The following is an 18,125-nucleotide window of genomic DNA, read 5'->3' as shown; positions in this document are numbered from 1 at the left end:
AGTCCAAAACTGTAAGTACTGCAAGGTTTTTCTATGGTGTGCAGAGGGAATTGTTCATTACAATTTATCGTTGACTAAATAAATTTTGTTTTGAATAAAGGTTTTCTGGTTTAGGATTTATAGGCTCAATAGTTGGGTCTATCACGCCCCCCTGACTATGAAAGTGCGAACGTTTCATTTAATCAGTTATGGTTCATTGTTCTCGCTCCAAGCTGTTTCATTGGATTCTTGTGATAATTCCACAGGTAATATGACGTAGACAATCAGAGGGCCTCAGTCTTGAAAAGATCACATTGATTTTTTAAAATTTTAATTTAAGATATATATTAGATTCCCAAGTTTAATATCCAGGTGTTTACTTTAAGACCATAATCTGGCAGAATGACACAGCCCGGAATTGGTGGCAGCATGAGGAGATCATATAATGGCAGAACGACCCAGTCTGAAGGTGGCAACAGCCTGACAAGACCATAGGGCCTCACAATAGAGAAGATTAAAGATATATTTGAAATTGAAGATTATATATATATATTAACATTTTTTTAAAAGTTTAATTTAAGGTGCCCACAGCGTAAGGAGACCATATGGTGGCACAATGACATAGTCTGGTGTTGGCGGCAGCATGAGTAGACAATAGGGCTTCACAATTCCTAAGATTAAAATCTGAATTTTAAAATTGAAATTGAAGATTTATGGTAGCTAGTGCTACCATAAAATGTTTTTAGATAATGTCCCAGGCCCAGCAGCATCAGTAAACCATATAGTGGCTGAATGACACAGCCTGGAGATGGCGGCCCCCATGAGTAGACAATAGAGCTTAACAATTCCTAAGATTAAAAGATGAATTTTACAATTGAAATTGAACATTTTGAAATTTAAGATTACACTCCCAAGTTTTAATGTCCCGGGCCCGGCGTGTGGTTACAAAGGACCAAATCTAACAAGGAGTCACATGTCACATGGCGGCATAATGACAGAGCCTGGAGGTGGCATCAGTATGAGGAGACATGTAGTGGCTGAATTACCACCTGGTGTTTTTCCAGCATGAGGAGACCATATAGTGGCTAAATGGCACAGCCTGGAGCTGGCAGCAGCATGAGGAGACCATATAGTAGCTGAATGCACGATCCATGCTCACTTGGTTGTGTAGTGACAGCCGAATTGTCACCATTCGACAGTGGGATAACTTCTGGCTCTCCACCTTATTGGACCCTCGCTACCGGCACAAAATTCGGGCCATTTTTACACACAGAGGGGGAGGACAAACTGACCTACTACAGAGACATCCTACTTAGTCAGTTGGCCTATCGGCGCCATCGTCCATCCTCTTGCAGGCCCTCTGCGCTCACCTTCCACTGCCATGGCTGCTTGGGAAGGGTGGGGTGGCAGGAGCAGTACCAGCTCCATCAGCAGCAGCCTGAGCCTACAGTCGCTGATGAGTACCTTTCTTCACCCGCATAGTGAAGCAACTCAGCCAACTCCAGGCTGTGCCATTCAGACACTACATGGTCTCCTCATGCTTCAGCCACCTCCAGGCTGTGCCATTCAGACACTATATGGTCTCCTTATGCTTCACCACCTCCAGGCTGTGCCATTCAGCCACTATATGGTCTCCTCATGCTTCAGCCAACTCCAGGCTGTGCCATTCAGACACTATATGGTCTCCTCATGCTTCACCACCTCCAGGCTGTTCCATTCAACCCCAATATGGTCTCCTTATGCTTCAGCCACCTCCAGGCTGTGGCATTCCGTCACTTCTCCTCATGCTGCCACAAACTCCAGGCTTTGCCGTTTAGCCACTATATGTTCTACTCATGCTGCCGCCAACTCCAGGCTGTGCCAATCAGCCACTATATGGTCTCCTCATACTGATGCCACCACCAGGCTCTGTCATTGTGCCACCATGTGACATGTGACTCCTTGTTAGATTTGGTCCTTTGTAACCACACGCCGGGCCCGGGACATTAAAACTTGGGAGTGTAATCTTAGAATTCAATTTCAAAATCTTCAATTTATATTTTAAAATTCATCTTTTAATCTTAGGAATTGTGAAGCCCTATTATCTACTCATGCTGCCGCCAGCTCCAGGCTATGCCATTCAGCCACCATATGGTTTACTGATGCTGCTGGGCCTGGGACATTACCTAAAAATATTTTATGGTAGCACTAGCTACCATAAATTTGCAATTTCAATTTAAAAATTCATCTTTTAATCTTAGGGATTGTGAAGCCCTATTGTTTAGTCATGCTTCCACCACCTCCAGGCAGTGCCATTTAGCCACTATATGGTTTACTGATGTTGTGGCCTGGGACATTACCTAAAAATATTTTATGGTAGCACTAGCTACCATAAATCTTCCATTTCAATTTAAAAATAAATCTTTTAATTTTAGGGATTGTGAAGCCCTATTGTCTACTCATGCTGTCGCCAGCTCCAGGCATGTGTCATTGTGCCACCATATGGTCTCCTTAAGCTGTGGGCACCTTAAATTAAACTTTTAAAATTTCAATATATCTAAAATCTTCAATTTCAAATATATCTTTGCTCTTCTCTATTGTGAAGCCCTATGGTCTTGACAGTCTGTTTCCACCTCCAGACTGGGTCGTTCTGCCACTATATCCTCTTAAGGACCAAGGACGTATGAGTACGTCCTTGGTCCCGCTCCCGTGATATAATGCGGGGTCCCACGGTGACCCCGCATCATATCACGGCAGGCCCGGCGTCATAGTGAAGCCGGGACCCGCCGCTAACAGCCCGTGGCACCGCGATCGGTGCCGCGCACTATTAGCGGTGGGTCCCGGCTTCATTAACCCTTTAGCCGCGTGCTCAAAGCTGAGCCACGCGGCTAAAAATTTAAGTAAAAAGTGCCGGTTAGCTCAGTGGGCTGTTCGGAATAGCCGCGGCGAAATCGCGGCATCCCGAACAGCTTACAGGACAGCCAGAGGGTCCCTACCTGCCTCCTCGCTGTCCGATCGCCGAATGACTGCTCTGTGCCTGAGATTCAGGCATGAGCAGTCAAGCGGCAGAATCATCGATCACTGGTTTCCTATGAGAAACCAGTGATCAATGTAAAAGTGTGTGCAGTGTTATAGGTCCCTATGGGAGCTATAACACTGCAAAAAAAAGTGGAAAAAAAAGTGATTAAAGATCATTTAACCCCTCCCCTATTAAAAGTTTGAATCACCCCCCTTTTCCCATAAAAAAAACACAGTGTAAATAAAAATAAAAATAAGCATATATGGTATCGCCGCGTGCGGAAATGTCCGAATTATGGAAATATATCGTTAATTAAACCACACGGTCAATGGCGTACGCGCAAAAAAAAATCCAAAGTCCAAAATAGTGAATTTTTGGTCACTTTTTATACCATGAAAAAATGAATAAAAAGCTATCAATAAGTCCTATCAATGAAAAAATGGTACCGTTAAAAACCTCAGATCACGGCGCAAAAATGAGCCCTCATACCGCCCCATATGCGGAAAAATAAAAAGTTATAGGGGTCAGAAGATGACAATTTTAAACGTATTAATTTTCCTGCATGAAGTTATGATTTTTTTCCAGAAGTACAACAAAATCAAACATATATAAGTAGGGTATCATTTTAACCGTATGAATCTACAGAATAAAGATAAGGTGTCATTTTTACCGAAAAATGTACTACGTAGAAACGGAAGCCCCCAAAATTTACAAAACTGCGTTTTTTTAAATTTTGTCTCACAATGATTTTTTTTCCATTTCACCGTAGATTTATGGGCAAAATGACTGAAGTCATTACAAAGTAGAATTGGTGGCGCAAAAAATAAGCAATCATATGGATTTTTAGGTGCAAAATTGAAAGAGTTATGGTTTTTTAAAGGCAAGGACCAAAAAACGAAAGTGCAAAAACGGAAAAAACCCCGGTCCTTAAGGGGATATGGTCTCCTCATGCTGCCACCAATTCCAGGCTGTTTCATTCTGCCAGATTATGGTCTCCTCATGCTGCTGCCACCTCTAGGCTCTGTCATTGTGCCGCCATGTGCCTCCTTGTTAGATTGTATTAGTTCAAAGTAAACACCGGGACATTAAACTTGGGAATCTAATACATATCTTAAATTTTAATTTAAAAAAATCTATGTAATCTTTTCAAGACTGAGGCCCTATGATCGCTACATCATATTACCTGTGGAATTATCACAATTATCTAATGAAACCGCTTGGAGCGATAACAATGAACCATAACTGATTAAATGAAACATTGGCACTTTCAGAGTCAGGGGGGCGCTGAGAGGCAGGGGCTGGAACAGGTGGTATCTTGCCTGGCGGAGGACCACCAGCTCGATTCTCACTAGAATGGGTACTAAAATTAAATGTGTAATGGGTGTAATGTGTGTAATAAATTAAAATTAAATTAAAATTACATAAAAATCTCTTTATTCTCTTAAATTTTGACACCATATGGTCTCCCTGCTGCCACATTGATGCTCTGTAGCAGTGATTCTAATAGCAATGCCTGTAATCTGCATGTCATACTGAATAACAGTATTGTTTCACTAACATATCACACTCCCTATGCGTGTAGGCCAGAAATAGCCATTTTTAATAGTGATTTGCAGCAAATAAATGCGGTCTGAACCAAATTTTTCCGGATTTGACTAATCAAATTTTTCAAAAGTCCACTCATCTCTACCTGTCATTGTAGCAGAGGTTAGGTGGTAAACTTGGTCCATCCTTTTTCCCTTTCTGTCTTAACCTGTGTTCTCAACTAGTGTTCAACTAGGGACAGGTGAGCAGGGCTTTTTACAGAATTCTCTTAAGTACATATGGCATGAGATTTTGTCCTTTAAGGAAACCCAGCTCTACTGTAACTTCTTCATCATGTGTGTTGTGTAGTGCTTAAACCCTTGATGCACCTTGCAGCATCGAGTTGCATGAGCTTAGCCAGGCCTAGGCAACACAAAACCTAAATTCGCCACTGCATTTCACCCCAGTGCTAAATTAAACACTGCTCAATGCTTCTCTATAATGTCTTTCATGCTGTTGCTCTTTAGGTTCTCTTACAGATCCCCACTTTTGTGTGTGGAGAGATCATGAAAACTAGTTTATATCCCCTTAGCTCAGGGTCGACTGAAAATAAGAGAGAAAACATGTGGATGGGAAAGAATGGTGAAAAATATTTTGTGCAAGTTAACAATGTAAAGTGTAAAGTGTTCTTTTGAGGGAACACAACAATACACACTGTTATACAGGCTTTATACTCACTACTTTACATTGTAGCAGAGAGTAATTTCTTGTGTGTCACATGAAAAGATATCTTAAAATATTTTCTTAAATAGCAGCAATGTTTTTTGTTTTCTACCTTGATATTGCTCTGTGTTTTCTGCTCAGTCTCATTCAGATTCACAGACTGGGAAGAGGCGTTACCCAGCAGGCCTGACATCATCTGAACCCATACAGGGTAGAACTTGCTCCCTCACTCTGCTTAACACATCCCAGAGATGTTCAGTGTGAGATGAGCTATGATTGGCTAAGGCTGCAAACCCCCCCTTCAGCATTTCCTGATTTTGGACCTCTGCCAGGCCAGCAGGAGTCTGTGCAAGAGATAGGGGGAAATGTGCTCTGGACAAGTAGGGATACACCTAGTGGCAGCTTTTTTAAACACAAACAAAACATCAAAACCATCATTTTCTTTTTTTTTTTTAAAACAAAGTACATTAGAAAGAATCTTTATTTACCATAAGGAGTGCAATAGCAAAAAAATACTTTTAATGACAGTGCCCATTTAAAACATAAGAATGTTTTTTTGTTTTGTTTTTTTACAATACTTTTTGTTAACTTTCCAACAAAATACAAAAACATAGCATTTTACTGAACAATACACCATGACAGATATCACAAAAAAAACTTTAATTCCTCATACACATCCATACACACTTCACTATTACCACCATGTTATAGTACCTAATCTGATTTTCCCCATTTATTTATTTATTCTTCTTTATTTTATTCTTCGTCTCTCACCAAGCCACATACTCCATAGTTATTTACTCATAATTTGCTTAGTTTCTCCTTAAATTGCTCCCATAATTTAATCTGTTTTACATATATTTTAGTCTTGCTTATTCTGTCCAGCCTCAATCTCTCCATGGTACATACATGCTTGAGCAATTCGATTATTTCAGCTACCGATGGCAAGTCAGTCGTTTTCCAATATTTTGCTATAGCTATACGTGAAGTGACTTATGTATGAAATATGTAAGCTTTTCATATAGCAGTGATTCTAGACCTAGCGATAACAAGGCTACTTCTGGGCCCCACGGTACTTGGTCCTCAAGTACTCTCATTAATACACAATAAATATCTTTCCATGGTTGCTGTATTACCGGGCATCCCCACCACATATGTATTAGCATACCCTCCTCCTGACATAGGGAGGGTGCATTACAGTACATCTTAGATAGTTTTGTTGGTGTTAAGGACTAGTAGAACAGCATCTTTCTAGATAATTCCAAATTAGCTACATAATGTGATACTTTTAGCGGCAAAGCATATACTCTAGTCCATCATGATGGTGATAATAAAATACCTAGATCTTTTTCCCATCTTTTGTGGAATTTTAAGTTGTTTATTAATGTAACAGATTGTATAGCCTTATATGCCCTTGATATCCCACCTTTCCCTCCTATAGATTGAAGAAAATATGCTTCATAGTGACATATAGGTTTTTTAATCTCCCAGGATTGGGTAGAAATAAGATGTCATAGTTGTAAGTACTTAAAAAAAGTATTTCGCTGGGATATTATTTCTATTACATATTTCCCCAAATGGTAACAAAATGTCATGTTCACTGATATCTCCCAAAGTACTTATACCACTATTCATCCACCTGGAGAGGTCTGCCACGGGAAGAAGATATTGTAAGACTTCAAAAGGGGTATTATTATATCTAAGGGGACTTAAAATTTGATGTGAGTGGGCATATGTCCATATTTCTAAGCAAGCAGATAATGTGGGGTTGTTTATTTGAGGAGTTTTACCCGTTAATGATACAGACCATAGCGCAGACCTTGGCGATGGTGCCAATGTGCCTCCCTATTATTATGCCACCATCGAGTTAGTATGATAGCTTGCTAATAACACAAAAGGTCCGGGCATCCTAACCCCCCCCCCCCCCCCTTCTTTTACCGGCTTGTACAATATTTTAGCAGAAACCCCAGCTTTCTTGTTTGACCAAATATAGCACAGCAGTAAAGATTGTAATCCTCTTATGGCTGCTCTTGGTAGTTTTATTGGAGGATTGTGAAATACATATATTTATGACACGTGTCTCGGGAACCGCCCAGTTTAGAAGCAAATCCCCATAGCAAACCTCTTCTAAACTGAACGGTTCCAGAGACACGTGTCATCAGAGGGCACTTAGACAGAAAAGAACAACCTTAACTTCAGAGGTTCATAAGTACTGAAAGGATTAAGATTTTTTAATAGAAGTAATTTACAAATCTGTTTAACTTTCTGGAGCCAGTTGATATAGAAAAAAAAAGTTTTTCCTGGATAACCCCTTTAATTCCCAAATAAGTAAAAAATTCTGATGTTCAGATAATGGGATATTTAGCTTCTAGTTGATCTCCCAGTCTTGTGTCTAGAAATAGTGGTAAGTTGATTTTGCCATATTAAACTTGTAGTAACTTACTTCACTAAATTGTGTTAATAATTCCATCACCACTTGCAAAGAACGACAGGGGTCTGATATTGATAGGAGCACATCCTCCACAAACAAACTTATGCTATAGTCTAGAAAACCGGCAGGAATACAGCTTATCCCTGCCAAATCCCAAATCTGTTGGGCCAATGTTCCATTTAGAGATGAGCGAATCGAATCGGACGAAGTTGAATTTGTTCCGAATTTCATGAAAAATTTGATTTGGAAATAATAAATTTCTTTATTAGCAACACCCGCTGCGATTGTCCTGTATAATGTATAGATGCGGGAGGCTTTCTTCTGCACTTGCGTCTCTGCAATAGATAGAACGATCGCAGCGGGTGTCCGAAGTGACACCTGCTGTGATCTGTCCTTAACTGCAGGTACTACTGCTCCAAACAAGGAGCACACTCTGCTCCATGCTGGGAGCTGTAGTACCTGCATTAATAGACAGACCGCAGTGAGTGTAACTTTTGACACCTGGTGCGAATTATCTATTAATGTAGGTACTACAGCTCCCAGCATGGAGTAGAGTGTGGCCGCTCTTCTCTGGTCCCACTGTAGTATGAGTATTTCAAAATAAACATTAACATTTTTTTTTTCAATTTTCGAGAGCGGGCAGGGACCAGTAATATGTATAATGATAATTATGTATAATCCGTAATATGTATAATACAGTAGGCAAAAAAAAGGCTGAGTTTCCTTAATTTCCCAAAATCAGAATTCAAAGATACTTCAAATTGTAATTTGCGGAGGCAGATGGCCGGGACAATAATGTATATATGCAGTTAATGTAATTGTCAAGGATGATGTCATTGTTATTATACAGTATGAGCTGGTTTTAAATGACAAATTACTGCAAAACTCTTCTTGTAATTCCAATGTCTCTGCATATGAAAGGAAGACATGGATGGGAGCTATAATTTTAGTAGGATGGAAAGGACTTTTTTGTTGCTACAAGCTGTAGAAGGGAATATGTAACCATGGATGTAGGATGTGAAAAATCTTTAAATTTTTTATGTAGGGGACGATGGGAGTTATAATTCTTGAATTTCAATTGTCCCCGCTTGCAATCACAGTGGTTTCAGCGGGGACATATAAATAAATGGATAGCTATATTTATATATATATATATATATATATATATATATCCACAATAAGGCGACCGCAGCACACGGGAATATTCAAATAAAAAGGGGATTTATTCCATGAACAATTTGCAACGTTTCGGTGTCCTCACAACACCATTCTCAAGCAAGTCAATAGTGAACCAACAGGGTATATATAGGGGAACAGCCCCATACAGTGACAAATCAGTACATCAATATCATAATTAATTAGTGCAAATTTCAATTATCAAGCAAAAATAAAAAGTGCAAGTACATTATATTCTATAGGGGACGTCATAGACTGTCCTAAAGTGTGATATGTGATATTAAAAACATACACATTGGGGGACATGTATTATTTCCAGTGTATAATAGAAGTTTTTTACCCCTCTGCCTGTTGTCTAAATTTGGTGCAGCTGCGTTAAATTTATCATTCTTGCGCAGCTACTTTCTTGAATTGCGTTTAAATTTAGAATTCTCCTCAGAGCATAAATTTACACCGCAGCTCTATTTAGTAGGAGCTTTGTCTGCAACATATCTGCCCCTAAACAGTAATTGTGTCCTCGTTATTAATTTTAGAATTTTTTTTCTTCATTATGTAGAGTTTTAATCTCACAATAATACCACTTTTTGCACCCAATTACAACACATCAATTATACCAATGTCCTTATTCTTCATTTAACATCTGTGATACCCCTGTGCAAATCACCTCAAATGTACATGGTGCACTCTACCTTATGGGCCTTGTTGTGCGCCCGCAGAGCACTTTGCGCCCACATATGTGGTATCTCCGTACTCCAGCTAAATTGTGTCCCAAAAAAAGTTGTTTTTTTTCCCCCCATTTACCTCTTGTGAAAATGTAAAGTATGCGGCAACACCAGCATGTCAGTGAAAATAATTTTATTTTTATACACTAACATACTGGTGTAGACTCCAACTGTTCCTTTTCATAATGGGTAAAAGGAGAAAAGCCCCCCCAAAATCTGTAAGGCAATTTCTCCCGAGTACGGCGATACCCCATATGTGACCCTAAAATGTTGCCTTGAAATACGACAGGGCTCCAAAGTGAGAGAGCGCCATGCGCATTTGAGGCCTAAATTAGGGTTTTGCATAGGGGTGAACATAGGGGTATTCTATGCCAGTGTTTCCCAAACAGGGTGCCTCCAGCTGTTGCAAAACTCCCAACATGCCTGGACAGTCAATGGCTGTTCGGCAATACTGGGAGTTGTTGTTTTGCAACAGCTGGAGGCTCCATTTTGGAAACAGTGCCGTACCATACGTTGTTCATATTTATTGGGGAGGGGAGGGGGGCTGTGTAGCGTTATGTGTATATATAGTGTTTTTTACTTATTTTATTTAAGTGTAGTGTAGTGTTTTTAGGGTACAGTCACACGGGCAGGGGTTGACAGCGAGTTTGCTGCATCTCAATCTTGCAGCACTCCCTGTAAACCTCCGCCCCATGTGAGTGTACCCTGTCCATTCACATTGGAGGGAGGGGGGGGGAAACATCCAGCTGTTGCAAAACTACAACTCCGAGCATGCCCTTTGGCTGTCCGTGCATGCTGGGAGTTGTAGTTTTGCAATAGCTGGAGGCACACTGGTTGCAAAACACGGAAACAGACTCAGTGTTTCACAACCAGTGTGCCTTCAGCTGTTGCAAAAACTTCAAATCTCAGCATGCAGTGACAGCAGAAGGACATGCTGGAACTTGTAGTTATGCAACAGCTGGAGGCATACTGCTACAACTCCCAGCATGCCCTTTGGCAGTCCGTGCATGCTGAGGGTTGTAGTTATGCAACAGCTGAAGGCACACTGGTTGCAAAACACTTGAAAGTTTTTTACTTAACTTAGTGCTTCCAAACCAGTGTGCCTCCAGCTGTTGCACAACTTCAATTCCCAGCATGCATGATCTGTCAGTACATGCTGGGCGTTATAATTTGGAGGCACAGCTGGAGGCACACGGGTTGGGAAAAAGAGTTAGGAAACCAACAATGTTTCCCAACTAGTGTGCCTCCAGCTGTTGCAAAACTATAATTCCCAGCATGGCCAGACATGCTGGAAGTTGTATTTCGGCAATATCTGAAGGGTCAGATGTTGACGAACTACAACTCCCAGCATGCTTGGGCAGTCTGGGCATGCTGGGAGTTGTAGTTTTGCAACAGCTGGAGGTCCACAGTTTGTAGACCACTGTATAATGGTCTCCAATCTGTGGTCTTCCAGATGTTACAGAACTACAACTCCCAGCATGCCTCGACAGAGTGGGCATGCTGAGATTTGTTATTTTGGAACATCTGGAAGACCACAGATTGGAGACCATTATACAGTGGTCTACAAACTGTGGCCCTCCAGATGTTGCAAAACTACAACTCCCAGCATGCCCAGATGGTCACATGGTAAGATGGCTGGCTATCAGTGATAGCCACCATCTTACCGGGCGCTGGGGAAAAGTATAACGGAAAGCAGTAAATTTTAAAAATAAAAGGAGAATGTTAAGTGGATACAAAGCTATTTTAATGTGACGGAGTTTGTTCAATGATACGTAAGCTATCAAACATTCCCTATGTAAATGTATTAAATTGTTGGATCATAAAATACCAATATACAAGTGATCTAATGAATAACTGAACTGGAAACAAATATTCTATATGCAAATTATTTTAAAATTATTTGGAATAACCAAGGAGTAAAAAGCAATATAAAGCAAACCAAAGGAGGAATTGAGATAGGAAAGTAAAAACATTCTGGTGGTTCCTTAGTAGAACTTTCCTTCAGAAATAGAAAGGATTGCTACGTGCAGTTAAAGTTGGCTTATATTTACGGGGAAAAAGACGCACTTGCGTCAAAATTTTTGGTGCAAAGGAAAAGTACGCAGGTAATAAATCCATGTGTACTATAGATGTCACTCCAAGGTACCCTGATTCAGCCACATCTGGAGGAAATGCTCTACCAAAACGTGTGCAAAAAAATGGGAAAAAAAAGCACTTGCGCAAAATTTTGCGCAAAAAAATACACACAAAACAGGGGTAAAATCTTTGATACATGTCCCCCATTGTGTATAGATCATGAGAATGGATCGAGATACACTTAATGAGTTAACCACTTAAGGACCTATGGCGTATGGATACGCCTTGACGTCCTGGTACTTAAGTACCCAGGGCGTATCCATACGCCCATGGGAATTTCGGTCCCCGCCGCGCGCCGGCCGGGGACCGGGCCGGGGTGACTGCTGATATCAATCAGCAGGCACCCCGTGCAAATGCTCAGGGGGGTCATCAGACCCCCCCCCCCCCCCCTGTCGGCGATCGGCGCAAATCGCAAGTGAATTCACACTTGCGATTTGTGCCGATTCCGGGTCATACGGGTCTATTGTGACCCGGAATAGAAGGGGGATCGCGGTTGTCTAAGACACCCGTGATCCCCCTGTAGGCATAGGAGTGAGGTGGCAGGGTTGCCACCCCTCCTATCCCTGCTATTGGTCTGCTATTGATCGTCAGAGGCGACGACCAATAGCAGACCGTGGGCGGGGGGGTTAACTTTCGTTTTCCCCTTCCTGCCCACCCACAATAGGCGGGGCAGAATGGGGAACCGAAGGGGACCGGGCGCCGACGTCCACTTACCCGTCCGGAGGCTGCGGCGACTGTGATCGGCGGGCGGCGTCACGTGCGTCTGAAGAGGACGGCTGCCGGGATCCTACGGAAGCCGGTAAGTTGATCTGGAGGGCTACAGTCTGAGACTGTGGTCCCTAACTGTAGCCCTCCAGATGTTGCAAAACTACAACTCCCAGCATGCCCAGACAGCTGTTTGGGCATGCTGCAATATGTAGTTTTGCAACAGCTGGAGGGCTGCAGTTTGAGACCACTATACAGTGGTCTCTAAACTATATCCCTCCAGATGTTGCAAAACTACAACTCCTAGCATGCCCACATAGCTGTTTGTTGTCTGGGCATGCTGGGAGTTGTAGTTTTGCAACATCTGGAGGTCCACAGTTTGGAGATCACTGTGCAGTAGTCTCCAGATGTAGCTCTCCAGATGTTGCAAAATTGCAATTCCCAGCATGCCCAGAAAGCAAACAGCTGTCTCGGCATGCTAGGAGTTGTAGTTGGGTACCTCCAGCTGTTGCATAACTACATCTCCCCGCATGCCCTTCGGTGATTAGTACATGCTGGGAGTTGTAGTTTTGCAACAGCTGGAGGCACACTGGTTGGAAAATATTGAGTTAGGTAACAGAACCTAACTGAAGGTTTCCCAACCAGTGTGCCCCCAGCTGTTGCAAAAGTACAACTCCCAGCATGCACGGTCTATCAGTACATGCTGGGAGTTGTAGTTTTGAAACAGCTGGAGGTTTGCCCCCCCGATGTGAACGTACAGGGTACATTCACACAGGCAGGTTTACAGTAAATTTCCTGCTTCAAGTTTGGGCTGCGACAAATTTTTCGCCGCAAACTCCTAGCGGGAAATTCACCTTAACCCGCCAGTGCGAAGGTACCCTAAAAACACTACACTACACTAACACATAATAAAGGGTAAAGCACTACATATACACCCACTTACACTGCCCCCCCCCCCCCCCAATAAACAATTTAAAACGTCTTGTACGGCAGGGTTTCCAAAACGGAGCCTCCAGCAGTTTCAAAACAACAACTCCAAGCATTTCTGGACAGCCACTGACTGTCCAGGCATGCTGGGAGTTTAGCAACAGCTGGAGGCACCCTGTTTGGGAATCACTGGCGTAGAATACCCCTATGTCCACCCCTATGCAATCCCTAATTTAGTCCTCAAATGCACATGGTGCTCTCTTACTTCGGAGCCCTGTCGTATTTCAAGGAAACAGTTTAAGGCCATATATGGGGTATCGCCGTACTCGGGAGAAATTGCACTACAAATTTTGGGGGTCTTTTTTTCCTTTTACCGCTTGTGAAAAGGAAAAGTTGGGGGCTACACCAGCCTGTTAGTGTAAAAAAATACATACTTTTTATTTCCACAAGCGGTAAAAGGAAAAAAAGACCCCCAAAATTTGTAACGCAATTTCTCCTGAGTACGGAAATACCCCAAATGTGGGCGTAAAATGCTCTGCGGGCACACAACAAGGCTCAGGAGTGAGAGCGCACCATGTACATTTGAGGCCTAAATTGGTGATTTGCACAGGGGTGGCTGATTTTACAGCGGTTCTGAAAAACGCAAAAAAAAAAAAAATACCCACATGTGACCCCATTTTGGAAACTACACCCCTCACCGAACGTGACAAGGGGTATAGTGAGCCTGAGCATCCCACAGGTGTTTGACGAATTTTCATTAAAGTTGGATGGGAAAATTAAAAAAATTATATTTTTTCACAAAAATGCTGGTGTTACCCTAAATTTTTCATTTTCACAAGGGGAAATAGGAAAAAAGCCCCACCAAATTTGTAACCCCATCTCTTCTGAGTAAGAACATATCCCATATGTGAATTTAAAGTGCTCTGCAGGCGAACTACAATGCTCAGAAGAGAAGGAGCGCCATTGGGATTTTGTAGAGAAAATTTGTCCGGAATTGAAGGCCACATGTGTTTACAAAGCCCCCAAAGTGCCAGAACAATGGACCCCCAACACATGTTACCCCATTTTGGAAACTACACCCCTCACGTAATGTAATAAGGGGTACATTGAGAATTTACGCCCCACAGGTGTCTGACAGATTTTTGGAACAGTGGTCCGTAAAAATGAAAAATAAAATTTTTCATTTGCACAGCCTACTGTTCCAAAGATCTGTGGGGTGTAAATACTCACTGCACCCCTTATTAAATTCTGTGAGGGGTGTAGTTTCCAAAATGGGGTCACATGTGGGGGGTCCACTGTTCTGGCACCACGGGGGGCTTTGTAAATGCACATGGCCCCTGACTACCATTCCAAACTAATTCTCTTTCCAAAAGCTCAATGGCGCTCCTCCTCTTCTGAGCATTGTAGTTCGCCAGCAGAGCATTTTACGTCCTAACATGGGGTATTTCCATACTCAGAAGAAATGGGGTTACAAATTTTGGGGGTCATTTTCTCCTATTACCCCTTGTAAAAATGTAAAATTTAGGGGAAAAACTGCATTTTAGTAAAAAAAAAAAAATTTTCATTTACACATCCAACTTTAACGAAAAGTCGTCAAACACCTGTGGGGTGTTAAGGCTCAGTGAACCCCTTGTTACGTTCCTTGAGGGGTGTAGTTTCCAAAATAGTATGCCATGTGGGTATGTTTTGCTGTTTTGGCACCACAGGGGCTTCCTAAATGCGACATGCCCCCAAAAAAACATTTCAGCAAAAGTTGCTTTCAAAAAGCCAAATGTGACTCCTCTTCTGAGCATTGTAGTTCGCCCGCAAAGCATTTTACGTCCTAACATGGGGTATTTCTATACTCAGAAGAGATGGGGTTACAAATTGGGGGGGGGGGGCATTTTCTCCCATTACCCTTTGTAAAAATTGTAAATTTGGGGGAAAAACTGCACTTGAGTGAAAAAAATTTTTTTTTCATTTACACATCCGAAAAGTCGTCAAACACCTGTGGGGTGTTAAGGCTCACTGGACCCCTTGTTACGTGCCTTGAGGGGTCTAGTTTCCAAAATGGTATGCCATGTCGGGGTTTTCTGCTGTTCTGGCACCATAGGGGCTTCCTAAATGTGACATGCCCCCCAAAAACCATTTCAGCAAAATTCCCTCTCCAAAATCCCATTGTCGCTCCTTCCCTTCTGAGCCCTCTAGTGCACCCGCCAAACACTTGACATACACATATGAGGTATTTCCTTACTCGAGAGAAATTGGGTTACAAATTTTGGGGGGATTTTTCATCTATTACCCCTTGTAAAAATTCAAAAACTGGGTCTACAAGAACATGCGAGTGTAAAAAATCAAGATTTTGAATTTTCTCCTTCACTTTGCTGCTATTCCTGTGAAACACCTAAAGGGTGATTTTGAATACTTTGAGGGGTGCAGTTTTTATAATGGGGTCATTTGTGGGGTATTTCTAATATGAAGGCCCTTCAAATCCACTTCAAAACTGAACTGGTCCCTGAAAAATTCCGATTTTGAACATTTTGTGAAAAATTGGAAAATTGCTGCTGAACTTTGAAGCCCTCTGATGTCTTCCAAAAGTAAAAACACGTCAATTTTATGATGCAAACATAAAATAGACATATTGTATATGTGAATCAATGTATAATTTATTTGGAATATCCATTTTCCTTATAAGCAGAGAGCTTCAAAGTTTAAAAAAATGCAAAATTTTCAATTTTCAAATTTTGGAATTTTTCACCAAGAAATGATGCAAGTATCGACAAAATGTTACCACTAACATAAAGTAGAATATGTCACGAAAAAACAATCTCGGAATCAGAATGAAAGGTAAAAGCATCCCAGAGTTATTAATGCTTGAATTGACAGTGGTCAGATGTTCAAAAAATGGCCGGGTCCTTAAGGTATATTTGGGCTGGGTTCTTAAGTGGTTAATATACATTCATATACATAATAATATATACATATGTAGAAACATGATTGGAGGGTGGCTGGACTCACTGAATATGAAGCATAATGATGTCTTAAGCGTGGGGCTTTTCTCACTGCACTTGCGCAGCGTCTATGTGTATTGTGAGACATAATGTACTGGCCAATCACGTCTAGTGAAGCTCTGATCACGTGACCGGAGCCAAGCAGGTCACGTGAGCGGAGTGGGCGCGCGCATGAGCAATAAAGATAATATACTACGTCCTCCATCTTAAAAGAGGGCAAGGTGAGTAAAGACAAATAATAAAGGGGAAACTAATAATAAAATAATAAAGAAAGAAGGGAGGGAAATATCCTTGTCCATGGCTCTATGGACTATGATACTGAGCTCCACAGTATATTATAAGCTGGAATGGCATCGGCTCACTCTACAATCATCATGCACCATTCGTCGGCACTGTAACCCCGCCCCTTGTCTGTTTGCATCCACCTTCATATTGCATCCCACACCAAGGGAGCAAAATTGAATCCTGTGTGTGTGTGTTAAGCCGTGATAGCCTCCACCACACACCCAGATATGTGGAGCCTACATCTTGGGGTTCCACCTTCGGTGTATGGGGGTGCCACATTCGCAAAGCCGTTAGCACAAAGGGCCTTTAGTTCTTTTATTATTAGTTTCCCCTTTATTTTTTGTCTTTACTCACCTTGCCCTCTTTTAAGATGGAGGACGTAGTATATTATCTTTAATGCGAAAGCGCGCCCACTCCACTCACGTGACCTGCTTGACTCCGGTCATGTGATCGGAGCTTCACTAGATGTGATTGGCCAGTACAAGCGCAGTGAGAAAAGCCCCACGCTTAAGACACCATGTATATATTATTATGTATATGAATGTATATTAACTCATTAAGTGTATTTCGATCCATTCTCATGATCTATACACAATGTGTATGTTTTTAGAATATAATGCACTTGCACTTTTTATTTTTGCTTGATAATTGAAATTTGCACTAATTACTTATGATATTGATGTAATGATTTGTCACTGTATGGGGCTGTTCCCCTATATATACCCTGTTGGTTCACTATTGACTTGCTTGAGAATGGTGTTGTGAGGACACCAAAACGTTGCACCTTGTTCATGGAATAAATCACCTTTTTATTTGAATATAATTTCATAATTTCATATTTGGTGGCCAAATTTGCAAGCTAAGTACCTCATAATTTCATAATTTCATATTTTCATTTATTGCACTACAGCTGTATAGCTTTTCATGTTCTATCTATATACTCATGTTTCATCTATATACTCATGTTATATCTATATCTTTGTGCTAGCAGTGTGCTGCTGTATTCTCTTGTTGCTGTATATTTAGCCCAGCAGCCTGGCAGCCTGCACCTGTAAGCCAGGTCTATACAATAGCTTGGAATCAATAGTGCTGGCCAACTTATTCTTTGGGTGTATTATGTATATATATATATATATATATATATATATATATATACATTATATATATATATATATATATATACTGTAAAAGTTTACATCTACATACATCTACAGTATATATAATTACATATTATCCATATGGTACATATACTCGAAATGCTGGGTCCTGCAACAGTATTGAAATATGCTGCGGGATCCACCGACAGTCAGTTTGCAAACAGTGCACAATATATGTTTGGAAACTGTCCGTGGGTACTCAAATAGGATGTGGGTCTCGTTCCTTCAACCCAGGTCAGATATGCTGTGAGATCGGTGGTACCCACAGACAGTTTGAAAACATATCATTTGCACTGTTTGCAAACTGACTGACGGTGGGTCCCGCAGCATATGTCAATACTGTTGCAGGACCCAGCATATCGATTATATGTA

The sequence above is a fragment of the Hyla sarda genome, chromosome 2, assembly GCF_029499605.1.
Source record: "Hyla sarda isolate aHylSar1 chromosome 2, aHylSar1.hap1, whole genome shotgun sequence".
Taxonomy (NCBI): domain Eukaryota; kingdom Metazoa; phylum Chordata; class Amphibia; order Anura; family Hylidae; genus Hyla; species Hyla sarda.
This window is presented reverse-complemented; position numbering follows the sequence as displayed.